Source organism: Mandrillus leucophaeus, unplaced genomic scaffold (genome assembly GCF_000951045.1).
Source record: "Mandrillus leucophaeus isolate KB7577 unplaced genomic scaffold, Mleu.le_1.0 Scaffold383, whole genome shotgun sequence".
NCBI lineage: Eukaryota > Metazoa > Chordata > Mammalia > Primates > Cercopithecidae > Mandrillus > Mandrillus leucophaeus.
This window is the reverse complement of record NW_012104065.1, coordinates 1,646,410-1,661,439: the sequence shown is the minus strand read 5'-3', so window position 1 is coordinate 1,661,439 and position 15,030 is coordinate 1,646,410. Positions and strand designations below refer to the sequence as shown.

At 36.6% G+C, this 15,030-nt stretch overlaps 1 protein-coding gene across 2 annotated transcripts in view; it reads left to right on the top strand.

Annotated features, from left to right (window-relative positions):
- The window catches only part of RERG (RAS-like, estrogen-regulated, growth inhibitor), a 113,030-nt gene that overhangs the window by 5,213 nt on the left and 92,787 nt on the right, over nt 1-15,030 (top strand). The window lies entirely within an intron of this gene.

Below are 15,030 nucleotides of genomic sequence, written 5' to 3'. Positions count from 1 at the left end.
TTCTCTATGTATGAGATCTTGAGGGACTGAGTTTACATATCATTCATTTTTATATTCTCAGCAAACAGTCCAGTGTCAAGCATGTGTTAGGTGCTTTAAAAATGCTTAAGTGAATCTAGCTTTATCAGAAGCAGAATTGCATTATTGCCCAACACTCGAAAATCCGGAGGATTCCTGAAACTTTAGGAGTGCATGCCCTTAAGCAAGATAGCTATTGCGAATCCCTCTGCAGTGAATTTAAATTAGCAAGTTCTGGCTAACATCAGTAATTCAGAGACTTTGTTCCCCATCTGAGAAATCACTAGCAGACCTTTAAGATTAAGGGTGAAATGGTGGAAGTGAAGAATGTATCTAATATCTAGTTTGAAAAATATATCTTCGATCTTACAATTAAAGAATTCCAAAGTCGAGGTTGCTAAAATATTAGGGCAGCATGACCTTTCAGGGTAACCTCTTGCCTTAATCTCTTACTGGAGGAAGGAACCATAATTAACTGTACACAGAGCTTTTGGTTCTCAGGAAAGGACTCAAACAGGTATCTGGTAGGTGCATGTTTGTAGAGGGAAACCTGTTTGGAAATAAGCTGTATAATCCAATACATTAGGTAATCCACAAAATCTTAGACAAATACACATAATAGCTTTTTAATTCTGTGACCAACCTTTCTTTTGTAACCTGCTTCTGGTTTAATTTCAGCAGTAATCTTCCCTCTTCTAATTCTTTGTCTCTTCTTTTTCTTTTAATTTTTTCAAGAGTACTCTTTCCTGCTACCACCCTTTTCTGCTGTTTGCTGTTTGCTCTTGCCTCTGGCAGAAACCATGCAAGGAAAATAGATAGTTGGCAAGGCTAAGAACCTGCCAGTCTTCACACGACTGAAGATAGTTAAACTCCTCCCTGTTAATCTCCTCAGTGTTTTCTAATGGCGTGAGAACCTAATTTCCGTAGCTGGTGGAAGGATCTGGAGAATGAGGAAATGATTCCTGTGAGTGGAGGATGGAGGGAAGGGAGTGTGGGAGAAGATGCACACTGCCAGCAAGAGCTTGTCTAACTCCTTGTGAGTGCAGGGTCTAGGCTTGAGGCTGACCGTTTATTCCTTCATTCCAGACTTCCCATGGGCAATAAGGGAAGGAGATTTTTAAAAACCTTGTATCGTTTGTTAAAATAACCTACATGCGATTTAAGAAGTCAAACATAAAAAAAAAAAAAACTCAGCTGAGGGAACCACGTAGCTGTACGTGTGTCCATCCGTTTCCCATCTTCATGATCTCAGAGCACGCTGGGTGTCTCCTGTCAAGGCTCATGCATCAGCCTGATCTGGGACACCTGTTTTCATTGCCTTTCCCTGCATGGTTTCAATTATTCCTCTCATTCTCACCTGACCATTTTTCCTTACGCATTTCTTTGTCCACTGCTTCATCTTTTTCTTTTCTTCAAGCTTATTGAATATGAGTTCTTCCCTTACTGTCTTATCTGTTTTTTTATTCTCCCATTACATTGCTTAAAACATAGCCATCTTCTGTTATAACCACGCCCCTGAAACTGCTTTTGCTAACGTCACTACCAAACAATAATCAACACATCTAATGATCATTTTCCAGTTCTGATCTTCTTAGACTTTTTTCTATCATCACACAGATGCTTATTCTCTCCTGAAATTTCTTCCTTCCCAGGCTCCCATGACATCACACTCTTTGGCTTTGCTGCTCTCTCTCCATTGCTCCTAACTAGCTGTTTTCATGGGTTTGCTCTTCGTCTGCTCACTTCTCAAAGTTGAAGCTTCCAGGGTTCTAGGTATCATCTTCTTGTGTCCTTACTCCATACACTGCCCCTAGAAGTGCAACTCATACCCAGAGCTGAAGATAACACTTGCACAGGGAGATCAGATTCTGCTGAACTTAATTTTATTTTATGTAACATGCACAGGTTGAAATTGCTCACCAAGTTTCTTTCCAACTCTAACAACATTCAAATCTTCTTTGGACTGTTTTCTCTATTTGCCTTAAATACATTCCACCATTTGTGTTTATTTTCATTTAGGTGAAAATGACAATGACAGACTACATACCTTTAACAATTGCCTCTTTGTCTGTCATCTGTAAACAGACAGTGTTTTCCTATTTCAACATTAAATTATTTTTCTGAGACCTGTAACTGCACCTCACATTTTAAAAGCAGCACTTGTTTGATGCATGGGTGACAATTGTGAAGCCTTTTTCCACAGTTCAGTGAAAACGACCACAGACTACTTCATATCTACCATTTTGATTTTAAGACACTGGGTCTCCCTCTGTCACTCAGGCCGGAGTGCAGTGGCATGATCATAGCTCTCTGCAGCCTCCAACTCCTGGACTCAAGGGATCCTCCCACCTCAGTCTCCCCAGTAAGTAGGACTACAAGTGTGTGCTACCACGCCTGGCTCATATGCAACCATTTTGAAAATAGACTACAACAATATTGAATTTATGTTGATTCTAATTTTTTTTTTTTTTTTTAGAGTCTCACGCTCTGTCGCCCAGGCTGGAGTGCAGTGGCGCGATCTCGGCTCACTGCAAGCTCCGCCTCCCAGGTTCACGCCATTCTCCTACCTCAGCCTCCGAGTAGCTGGGGCTACAGGCGCCCGCCACCTCGCCCGGCTAGTTTTTTGTATTTTTAGTAGAGACGGGGTTTCACCATGTTAGCCAGGATGGTCTCGATCTCCTGACCTCGTGATCCACCCGCCTCGGCCTCCCAAAGTGCTGGGATTACAGGCTTGAGCCACCGCGCCCGGCCGCCTGTTGATTCTAATTCTTTGTGAATATGGCTATTTGATGTCTCTGCCTCATCATTGTATCACGCATTTCTCTTTCTACTGCAGAGGCTTTGTCAATCTTATAGGTAATTTTTCTTTGTTTAAGTCTGCAAGAAATTATACCTGCTGGAATGTAATTCAGTAACTCTTCACTGAATTGTTTCAGAGGCTTCACGTCTTCCTTGTCCCCTCTACTTTCCTCACACTTAATACCAGTAGGAATTGAGGATAAACAAGACTTTATTACCCATTTGCTAACAAGGAGTCGTATGGCTTGAAATCAGGAGTGTGAGCTTTTGTTAGCCCTGTGAACTTGGCAACTTTGGCAAGTTACTTAACCTGTCAATTTCTTCAACTATGAAAAACATATAATAGCACGTCAGTTATTACTAGGATTGAATGAGTTGTTACATGCAAGTGTTCCTGGCACATTGCAAATGCTCAAAATTAGCTTATATTATTATAATTTGTTAAGGTATGCTTTTTTAATTTGTAAGTTCCACAGTGAAAACATACAATTAAAGATATACTTGCGTTCAAGTGAGTATTTTGGTTTTCACTAAGTCAGACAGCTTATAAGGTAAAAACTCCATATCCCTGCTCAGCATACCCTGAACACACACACACACGCAAACACACACACATACTTTCTCTCTTTTTCTCTTTCTTAAACCTAAAATCTGGTTAATGTCAATTATAGCTTGACTACAGATGATCGTAACAATACTTCATATGGCTTATATTTAATCTTGTAAAAAGCCAGAAATATGTTAGTGTCACCAATAAATTAACACCTTTAAATGTGAAAGTGCTTCTGGTATGTGGCAGATGGCTTCCTAAGCCCAGGTGATAGATAGGCCCTCTATATTTAAAACAGAATTTAACATTTACCAGAACTTTTTCATTGACAGTTTGACCATAGACATGTCAGCAGAGGCAAAATTTAATAATGTGCTAATTACTAAGGAGTACTGATAAAACATGTGAGGGATGCGTGTATGTGCACACACATGTGTGGAATATATAAGTATTTACATGGTCTGCTGTACTGGGGGAATTCTTGTTTCTTCTAATTGTATCTTGCAGTTCGGTCTTCAAGTGAGCTTGCTGGCATAGGGATAGTATGGTGAACTCTATGGGGACGCTGCAAAGTGCAGGGTCATGATTTCCCAGCCCTTCCTATCTTTTGTTGCCCCAGCCGGGTAAACATTTACTTTCATTGGCTAAGGGTGAAGCATTAATAATGTGGCATGCAGGGCACAGATTTCCTTGTGTGCATCAGCCTATATTTTGACAAGCTCCAAGTAATTAAAGTGATAAGACTTACCAATAAGCCTAGAATGCACACGTTTTTATTTCAGTGCTTCTTGTAGTTGTATTATTCAAATTCATAGTAAGTGTGGGAGGGGGCTGATAGAGAAACAACTGAAATTGTAAATTTAGTTTCACAGTTGACATTCTCATTTTAGAACTGAAATATTGTGTGCCACCGCTAACTATATTGCTTGAAAGGGCTAGTCTCAAAGTTAATTGAGTAATGCTATCCTGTAATTCAAAAGCCAATTGGTGCACTCATCCATGAAGGCTTAAGTTCATAGACTGAGATTGCTAGGCTATAAACTGGGTGCCAAAAACAAACAAGCTTGTGATATTTTTTTCTGTGGCACAAAGAGAAGCGATTTTTCGTCCTATTTTTTGTTCTTGCCTGCTTTATTCTCTGTCAATTATAAAAAAATTTTTAAAAGCTTTTTTCATCTTATTTTCAAGTGGGACAGGGACTATTCTAATTTTAAATGTGACTTTTAAGATAACCACCAAAACCTGCTTTAAAATATATGTATACTTCAGACTGAGATATATGTATGAGATCTCATATATATAAAATAAAAAACAGAAACATCAGTCGCATCTCGGGTAGATCAATTTTCTTATGCTATAGAACTACCTTTTGTGTTTTAGAACTTTTTCTCTACTTAAGTAGCTACATACCAATTTTTCCCCTTCTTCAGACTGAATGGCATAGTATGATGCTTTTCGAACATTGTTTTCAAAGTACATCTAATAAGAGAAAGAAAGATCTAGGGGGTTTGGGATATGTAAGCATCTCAGAATCATGTAAGCATGTTGCATGTTTTATAGTTATATAAAATGTATGCAAAACTTACTATGAATTCCTAATATATCTGTTTGTTTAAACATAAAAACAATCTTCCCTAAAACTCAGTGACTAAAATGGACTTTTCAGGAAGACATAACAAGTTTATTCGTGGCTCTAATATCACATAGGTTTCAGGTCCACTTGAGGACCACAGGTATAAGAAGTAGCCTCGGCTGTGCATACCAAGTGAATGTGAAGACAGACAACAACGCTGTATCTCAGTTTTTACCTCCTTGAGGACCCATTAAACTTTTGGAGCATTATTTTCTAAGATTCTATGTATTTTTCACCATCAATCACAGATTTTTGTTTTATTTTTCGTTGACAAATAGTAACCGTAAATATTTATGGGATATAATTTGATGTTTTGATACATATATGCATTATGGAATGATCAAACCAGGTGAATTAGCATATCCATCCCCTCAATTGTCATTTCTTTATGGTTAGAATATTTCAAATCCTGTCCGTCAGCAATTTTGAAGTGTACAATACATTATTATGAAGTATGGTCACCATGCTGTGCAATAGATCACCAGAACTTCTTCCTCCTGTGTAACTGAAACTTTGTACCCTATGACCAATGCCCCCATTTGGCCCATTGATACCTCTCCCAGTGACGTTAACCACCATTCCACTCTCTGTGTCTATGAGTTTGACTTTTTTAGATTCCACATATCAGTGTGATCATATGGTATTTGTTTCTCTGGGCCAGCCTTATTTCACTTAGCGTAATTTCTTCTATGTTTATCCATGTGGTTGGAAATTATAGAACTTTCTGCTTTGTTAAGGCTGAATAGCATTCCACAGTGTGTGTGTGTGTGTGTGTGTGTGTGTGAGAGAGAGAGTGAGTGTGTGTGTATATATATATACACACATATACATACACACATATATATATATAAAATATAAAATGACGTTTTAAAATCCATTCATCCATTAATGGGCATTAAGTTGTTTTCATATCTTGGCTATTGTGAAAAATTCTGCAGTGAACGTGGGAGTGTAGACATAAGATTATATAATCTTTATCGTAAATTTGCTAAAAACATTAATCAAGATAAGCAAAAAGGGCAGATTATGCTTCCCTCTGCCCATGTGGATGCAGAGCTTGCATGGCCCCTTAACACATGTGTGTATGTAAAGAAGCTTTTCCTAGTTGGTTTATGAAATTGAAGGGTTACCAGAAATGAGGCCTATTGATTCCTTGCGTAGTTGGTGGTTAGAGGAATAATTGTTTTTTAAAGAACTGGACCAAAGGGAGGGAGGTGGTTTTGAGACAAGTTTGGATGTGTTTAGAAGAGCTTTTCTGTTGTCCTAAAATATAGTGCTCTGGTTACCTGTGGCTTTACAGCATTTGTATCTTCCTTTACCTGCAAAGACAGAAAAGCGAAAAGAGGCAAACAGCCTAGATGCGTCAATTGTAATTTGTTTTTTCTACCCCAAGACCAATGAAACCATGTTTTCAAATTGCAGGTGTATGCCCATGTATATGTATAAAAGGCAGACCTCTGTGCAATTTATAAGTCATTGTTGACCTTTCTTGTATGCCCAGGAAGTAAAAAGAGAAATGGTGCTTAAGATGGCATAGGAAAATAGAAGTAAACAAAAAACTAGAAAAAAAATGAAAATTAATTGTTACTGGTAGGTGGCTAAGTACTTTGCAAGTTGACAATGACCATTTCTTAGTTAAGGCTTTTCTTTTAAGAAAAATATAATTGGGGGGAAACAATACTGGAAAACAAAACAAAACAAAATCAAGAATTATTTTTCAAAGCCAAAAGGGCGTATCTCTGTTCTTGCTTTTTTTATTGGAATATATTATTAAAATTCAATTGTCCTTTATTTTAAACTAATGGCTAATATATTCATTGAAATGTTTCTGTAGTTAAATACCAGCTATCTATTAATTCCATTTTGATCTCAACTTGTTTTCTTGGCAACTTGAAAAGACTAACTTTAAGTGGAGGGAAGAAAATTTTAAATCATCCTTGTAATTCCCCTTTTTATTCCTGGTATTTCTCCAACTTATGGGTTTGCGGAAATCAGCCAGATTTTCAAGGTGGTACTGGCCTTGAAGCCAAAATTCCAGTGCAAATGCATGTCTGTTGCTACAGCTGCCTTTGAAAATTGATGTGGTTTCAGAAAAAGAGCCATAATTTCTTCCATCCCATAGAAAATGAGTTGCTACATTGTAAAGGCCAGGCAGTCTGAAATAGATAATTTCAGCATGAATAAACAAATATGTAAAGCTTATCCATACATATGAGAGATACATGTGAGAGAGATCCTTGGCGAGATCACCCAGCTTGTTGGTGCTAGAGCCAAGTCTAGAATTCCAGTCTATGACTCAACGCAAGGCTCTTGCAACTTTGCTATCAAAGGTTTTCATTTTGTATCATTCAGTTATTTTCCACATCTTCTCAGATATTTTATATTAGGAAATGAAATGACCATTAGAATTTTATCATACAAACTTTGTAAAGCCTGATGGATCTTGTTTTTATAAGAAATTCACAGTAACCAATAAATAACCGATGCATGGCAAAGCCCTCTGGGAGTACCAGGTGCGTTACTAACCAAAATAGCCAAAATTCTCAGTAACTTTTATATAAAAGAGTGTTCTCCTGTGCTGCAGTATTCTATTTCTTATAGCCTCGGATCAAGTGTTAAAAAAAAAAAACTGGTGAGTCATCTTTTGCTAAAGAATGTGTTTCTCATTGTTATGTAAATAGCCTACATTACACTGTGTCCTGTCCTTATGATCTGATAGTAAAGAAGCACACAATTGACTGTAAAGATTGAGATTAAAACCTCATTTTAATTTCATCCTTATCTCCTTGTATTCATCTGCCCAATGATGGATTCATTTGTTCTTTTTCAATTTTTACAGAATGCAGGTAAAATTTTTACAGAATGCATTTTACCAAATGAAATTATGGCACTGAAGGTACTTTGAAAAATTACAAGTCTGATACAAATGTGGGCTTAATACTAAGGTTCTGTTATTATTGATCTGCATCCATTTTTTTTCCCTTATGTTTCTTAACATTTGTGTTTGGAGAAGCAGCATGGTGAACTCTTTGGCTGTCTACTACTGAAGGCCAGATGAATACACTCAGTCCAGCAGTTGGCTGTTTGTGTTCCTCCATGGACTGCCCAACAGGGAGGAATGTGACAGCATATCCAGAGGTTGTAGTTTCAATGCCTTAGGAATTTTTGGTTTCAAATATGTCACATGAAGAGACATTGAGTTGATTTTTTTTTTTAAGTATCAGTATGTAAAGTGGACAGTCGAAAAGGAGAGGAGGGTTTAGGACAATAACTTAGACTTATGCCTTATCGGAGAAGGAAACGTGGTGTGTTCATATAATGTTTTAATAATCAAATCTTATCATTATATAAATTAAAGCTTTAAAACATTTTAATATTTTTGATAGTTTTCAGTTAACATATATGTACATGTATGTGTATGTGTGTGTATTTATCTATTTCTCTACAGTCTTAAAATATAGTTTTATTCATTCAGTTGTTCATTCAACAAGTATCTGTTGAGCACCAATTTTGTGTTCAAGAAGAGCTGGTCTGGTACCCCTGCATATCGTGCAGGATCCATGTACCTACCAAAAAGGCAAAGCAGTAGCTGTTTCTGTTCATTACACCTCTAGAGCCTCATGCAGTATTTGACACATACTAGGACTTAATAAATAAATGAAACATTTGACTTAGACTATGTTGTCTAGTTTGGCACACGTGCTTTAAAACTGTATCAAGGGTCATATGTTTTAAATAGCCTCCTTATTATGACCAAAGTGGTTTCCTTGCCTGAACTTGACTGTCCCCAGTGACAGGAATGCAACATGACCGGAAGTAAATCATTCTTGCACATCCGCCTTTGCACAACTGTATCAGTCAGGGCTCCCCAGGGAAACACAACCAATAGAACACACACACACTCACATTCATTCATTCAAAGGAATTGTCTCTTTTGATTGTGGCAGCTGGCAAGACTGAAATCTCTAAGGTTGGCAGGATGGAAACTCACGCAGGAGATAATGTTGCAGTCTTAAGGCAGAATTTCTTCTGCTCTAGGAAACCTCAGTTTTTTCATTTAAGGCCTTCCAAGAATTGGGTGAGGCCCACCCATATTATCAGGGGTAGTCTCCTTTACTACTATCAGTCTACTGATATTAACTACATAGACAAAACCCTTACATTAGTGTTTGTGTTCCTCCATGGACTGCCTAACAGGGAGGAATGTGACAGCATATCCGGAGGTTGTAGTTTCAACGCCTTAGGAATTTTTGGTTTCAAATATGTCACATGAAGAGTGTTGGAATAAAATTATTCCAACAGTTCTTCCTGTTTGTTGCTTTTCCTTCTTTGGAACCAAAGGATTTTCTGTAGCTTGTAGGCATTGACTTTAACTTTATCCCCTCAGTGTCGCGTAGAGCATGATAAATCCCTCTTCTTATGACAGCCCTTCGCAAAATTGAATATAGCCAGCATGCCTTGACTCATGCCTGAGTCTCTTCTTCTATAGTCTAGCTACAAAGAGTCTCTTAGTTTACCCCCATGAGGTCATAGCATCATCCTTTCTCTTTTGCTGTACAATGCACTCCATGAAATGTGGACCTGAAATTGAAGACAGACATTTCAGATGCGGTGTACCCAGAACAGATCAGAGCATAACTGTGATTTTGCTTCTAGATCCTTTGTTCCTGCTGAGGCATCCTAAGGTCACTGTTGGTTTCAGGATGAGAGACAACATGATGTTGGCTCATGGGGAGTTTATTGCAAATGGAGACTGTTTTTTTTTTTTTTTAATGTATGTCATTGCTGAGCCAAACCTTCCCCAATCTGTACCTGAGCAATGTGTGTATGTTTCACTCAGGTATAGATGTTTATTTTCATCCTCTTAAGTATTATTTTGTTAGATTTAATCAATTATGCTGGCGCATCAGGAGCCTTTTGGATCCAGCATGTCTGTTATCCCTCCCCGCTTTCTATCATCTGGAAATGTTTGTTTTGGAACATTATAGACCCTTGTGACACTCTCATTGAATCACAGAATTTTCCACTTTGGTATTATTTAGCTCATTGAGACGATGAGATATTCTAGTGAAATTATGTCACTTTTTGGATAACTTACAACTGGTTAACAAAAACATAGGTCTTTGGTTCTTGGTGTAGGCACGTTAACACTGTATCACATTGCTTCTGTGGTCAGTAAATAACTTCTGTTTAGGAGATTTGCCATAACCAAGGTGAGCTGGGGAGAAGCCTCACAGTTATAATCTCCTGCTTAATATTGTATTTTATGTCTCTTGTTTCTCTCTGCCATGCTTTTCTTAGGAATCAAGACACATTGCTACAGAAAGTGCATAACAGTGATCAACCATTATTGGCCCAAATATCTATCCTATGCAGAAACTCATTTCCCAGGCATTCGTTCCAAGATATGTATGAATACTTTTGTACTAAAATGGCTGAATTTATGTGATTTAGCACTGCTGCTGCAAACCAAACCAGAGCTGAGTTTGGAAATGTATTTTTTTATTGGGTTATAACAGTTGATCTCAAACTTTACCATGCCTCGGGATAACCAGCAGGGCTTGTTAAAATGTATGTTTCAGGACCCCACCTTCAGAGATTCTGATTCAATAGGTCTGCACTGAGGCCAGAGAATTTGTATTTCTAACAAGTTCTTCAGTGATGCTGATGCTGCTAATCTAGGGCCCACACTTTGGGAATCATTGTGTTAAGTTTGCTGAGTACTCAATTTCCATTTGAGGCATGTGTTTTCAGCTTCAGAAAATCGTATCACTTTTTGTGAGCTGCACATTCAGTGCATTGAGTGCCAGGCCCTGTTGGGTGTATACTGACACTGTAGTAGTAAAACAAGGAGCTGTCTACCTTCAAGGAGTTAACATTCTAGTGAGACTAGACTACGTGAGTAAAAAAATATTCTGTGGGCCAGAGCACATGGGAAGCTTTCCTGCGGTTCCTTAAAACTAGAACTTTTTGTTTACATCATAGAAGGGTGAATTTTGTTTAAAAATAAAACGTAAGCCTCAACAATTGTGACAGGGTGAACTTTGATTTTAAGATGATACTTTGTGCTATTTGATAATAGTGGGAATGGATTGAGCTAGATTGCATGGTAAGTGTTTGGGGATTAAACATATAGTCTATGTCCCTGTTACAAATTTTCTGCTGATAGAAACTAAGTAGCCGTATAGGAGTTGAACCCATAACCTTGAGCTTATTGACACCTTGCTCCATATAGTTAAGTTTTAGATAAAACCAAATTAAAGTCAGATCGTTTTTCTTTCCCCAGTATTTGGAAAAATGATTTTAAATTGCTCTTTGACGGTGGCATTTATAAAACTTATGCAATGGTAAATAGAATGAACAGCAGTGTTGATTAAAGTTCCTAAGTTTCCACTGTTTTAGGTACAAAGATAACAGTGATGCATTTCCTGTTTTTTGAATCTTTAAAAATTTCTTTCTTGTTTTGTGCCATTGGACTAATTTAAGAGGTGAAGTCAAAAAGAAAAAGTACGAATAAAAAATGGTGACTATTTGTCTGAAAAGTAATTGAGTTATTTTTGCAGTAAGAACCCCATAAATTACAACTGAATCTAGCAACTGAGCCAGCTTCCTAGTCATTTGGAAGCACATGTTGAGTTTGATGGTTTAATGGAAGACTCAACCACACATGGTAGTATGAATAATAGTGATCTGTTCCAAAACCTGGGACTTTTTTTCCATTCAAATATTTCGTATCTTAAATCTACTTTTTAGCGGTGCTCCGAAAGGGGTAAAAATCAAGAACACAGTACATTTGAGTCTTCAGGTCCCAAAATTTAACCCACAATTTCTTATGTCTCTCACTTATCAGTTTATAAATATTTATTAAAATCCTACTGTGTTCCCAATTCTTCCACCCTTTCTTCAGTCCTCCCCCTATAAGCCCAATAAAATGCTAATATTTGTGGGAGAAGTTCAAAGAACTATGTAAAATTTTTCTTGTCCTCAGGGACCATAGTGTTTTCCTGAGTATGTATAACTTACAATTCAAAATCAGCCAGTGATAGTACGTGTTCAGCAGAATAAATGATTTTTACAACTTTTTATATTGAAATAATTTTAGATAATTATACAGAGTTGCAAAAATAATAGAGAGTTCCTGTGTACCCTACACCTAATTCTCCTCAGTGATGATATCTTACATGACCACAATGCATTAGCAAAACAAGAAGATTGATGTAGATACACAATTAAGCTACATATCCTAGAATTACTGCTTTTTGACTCAATTCAGGCCCAAGGCCTATTGGAAAATACAACTAGGAAAGGATAGAGAAGGAGAAACTTTAAGAAATGGCAGAGCTCATCATGAGTTTTTAAAAAGTGAAATTTGGTAAGCTATTTATTATCAGAAATGTACATCTTGTGTTATGTGCAACTTAGCTATTTAAATTGTATGTAACCAAGTTTTAGCTATTTTGTTCTGCCCATAAATGCTATAGGAGTCAATAGGAAGAAGAAAAATCAGTGAGAAATACTTGGGGAGGCCTTTAGGGAGGCAGTAAGTTTGAAATACTGTAAGTTCAGTGGGATTTTTATGGGAAGGAGTGGAAAAGCTTTTCCTCTTATTTATTGTATTTCAAAATTATATTATCTTCATAGCAATTCACATGTTATTAATGTTGGAATTAGAAGGAGAAAAAGACCAATGTCATGAAGCTTTTCCTCTATTTTGTTTCTAGGGGCTTTATAGTTCCAGGTTTTACATTTAAGTCTTTAATCCATTTTAGTTGATTTTTTTGGTGTAAGATAGAGGTCCAGTTTCATCCTTTTGCACATGAATATTCAGTTTTCTCAACACCATTTTTTGCAAAGACTATCCTTTTTCTATTGTGTATTCTTGGTGCCTTTATTGAAGATCAGTTGACCATATGTGTGGGTTTATTTCTGGGCTATTTTGTTCCATTGGTCTATGTGCCCGTTTTATGCCAACATGATACTGTTTTGATTACTATAGCATTGTAATATAGTTTGAAATCAGGAAATGTGATGCCTCCAAGTTTGTTCTTACTTGAAATTGCGTTGGCTATTCTGGGTCTTTTATTGTTCCATATAAACTTTAGAATTATATTTTCTATTTCTGTAAGAAATAAAAACTTGTATTTTGGTGGGAATAGCAGTGAATATGTAGGTTTCTTTGTGTAGGATGAACATTTTAACATTATAAGTCTTCCAATTCATTAACACAAAATGTCTTTCTATTTATTTGTATCTTCCTTAATGTCTTTTATCAATGTATTATAGTTCTCAAGTTTCCTTGTGTTCCTTTCCCTTTTGTGTCTGTTTTATATGTCTGTGTGTATATTAAGAACACTTGACATGAGATCTGATGATATTAGCATATCATTTACCATAAGCCAACCATTGCCATGGTACTTCACACATATGAACTCATAAATTGATCAGAACTACGTTATGTATTCACCTTGTTCTTATAGATGAGAAGATTGAGATCCAAAGTAAGTAAGTAAGTTGCCCATGATCTTAAGGCAGTGATGGGATTTCAGTAGAGCTAGTATTCAACTCAGGCAGTTTGGCTCCAGTGTCTGATTTGATTCCAGTACTCTAAAAATTTCTAACAAAATGCCAAGTGCATTGTAGGCACTCAACAAATATTTTCTTCCCTTCTCCCTCCCTCGTCCTCTCTTCCATGTTACTTAGGAATACTCATTTAGATTAATCAGTATCCATGAAAAGTACTTAACCTGAACCATTGCTAGAAAAAAATGAGGAACCAGAATGGAGAAAACTGTGATTAAACTACTAAAATATCTTATGGCCTTACATTATATTGTTAGTCAACTCAGTTTTTAAAATAATATTTTTGTTCCAAATTCTGCCTATGATTTCATGTTAAAACCTCTTATTTGACTTTCAGGGCCCAGCAGTATGTGAAGGAAGTGTTAAGGGAGGAGGATGGAAATTGTAAAGGAAGATAGAAGAGTGTAATGTTTAATATGTAAAAAATGCGAAGCGTGTCAAATATCCTCAGTGGAAAGGGAGGGTACATTAATAATTTGACCTGGCATAACCCCAGAAGCAAAACTCAGAAGCCTTTTAAAAACACAAGAGTACTAACATGTCAACATTAAGGAAAATATATAGTCAAGTCGGAATTTTTAAATGATGATATGTGTTCAAAATATTGGATTGCAGACATTTTCTTCATTATTCATCGCAATAGGAGGATGTTTCATTCTTCACTAAAATACAAGATGTTCTTGTGAACCAAATAACTGGAAGAATCAAGCCCCTACAAAGGGCAAAATGCCAGGAAGCTTCAAACATTTTGTGAGGGCAGATTGAGTAGAATTGGATCCCATCAGATAACTAGAGATCTTTTATCTGCTATGAATAATTCATGACTTCTAGGTCAATAAATATCGTTAAAAACAGTGATGCTTTTTATAAATGCAAGGGATCACTGTCATTTATGGTTGCTATGTTTTAATTCTGTAATTGATTATTCAGAATTACATGATGATGGTGCTTTTTGGATGAATGATTGGCACACATAGCTTTGATGAAAAACTGGAAACTTTACTATATAGTTTTCTCAGGTCATTTTTTCAGGTTCACTAGAAAGGAAGTTTTGTTCACTACAAATTAAAAAATTCCTCAAGCCAAGCATCACTAAGAAAACATGAGCTCTTGTAAATGTGTCTTATTTAAAGTATGATGAAACAAATTTTTAAAATTATCTTGAATTATGCAATGTAGTATTGCCATAGTTTTCAGTAAGTAAACATTTCTCTCGGTCATCTACAGAGTATTCATTATAGTCTCCCAAATACCTTTGTCTATTCAGCCACGTTTATTCTGTTTGTGTACTTTGTGTGGAGTTACAATATTGTTCCCAGTATTAATGTGTTTTATTTCTAACATGTATTGGTATGAATGGCCCAAAAATTACTGTAAAATAATTTTTTTTACAATGAAAGAGTTTCATTTTGTAGAGGAGCAAATGCAAATGTACTAAAAGAAAGGAATT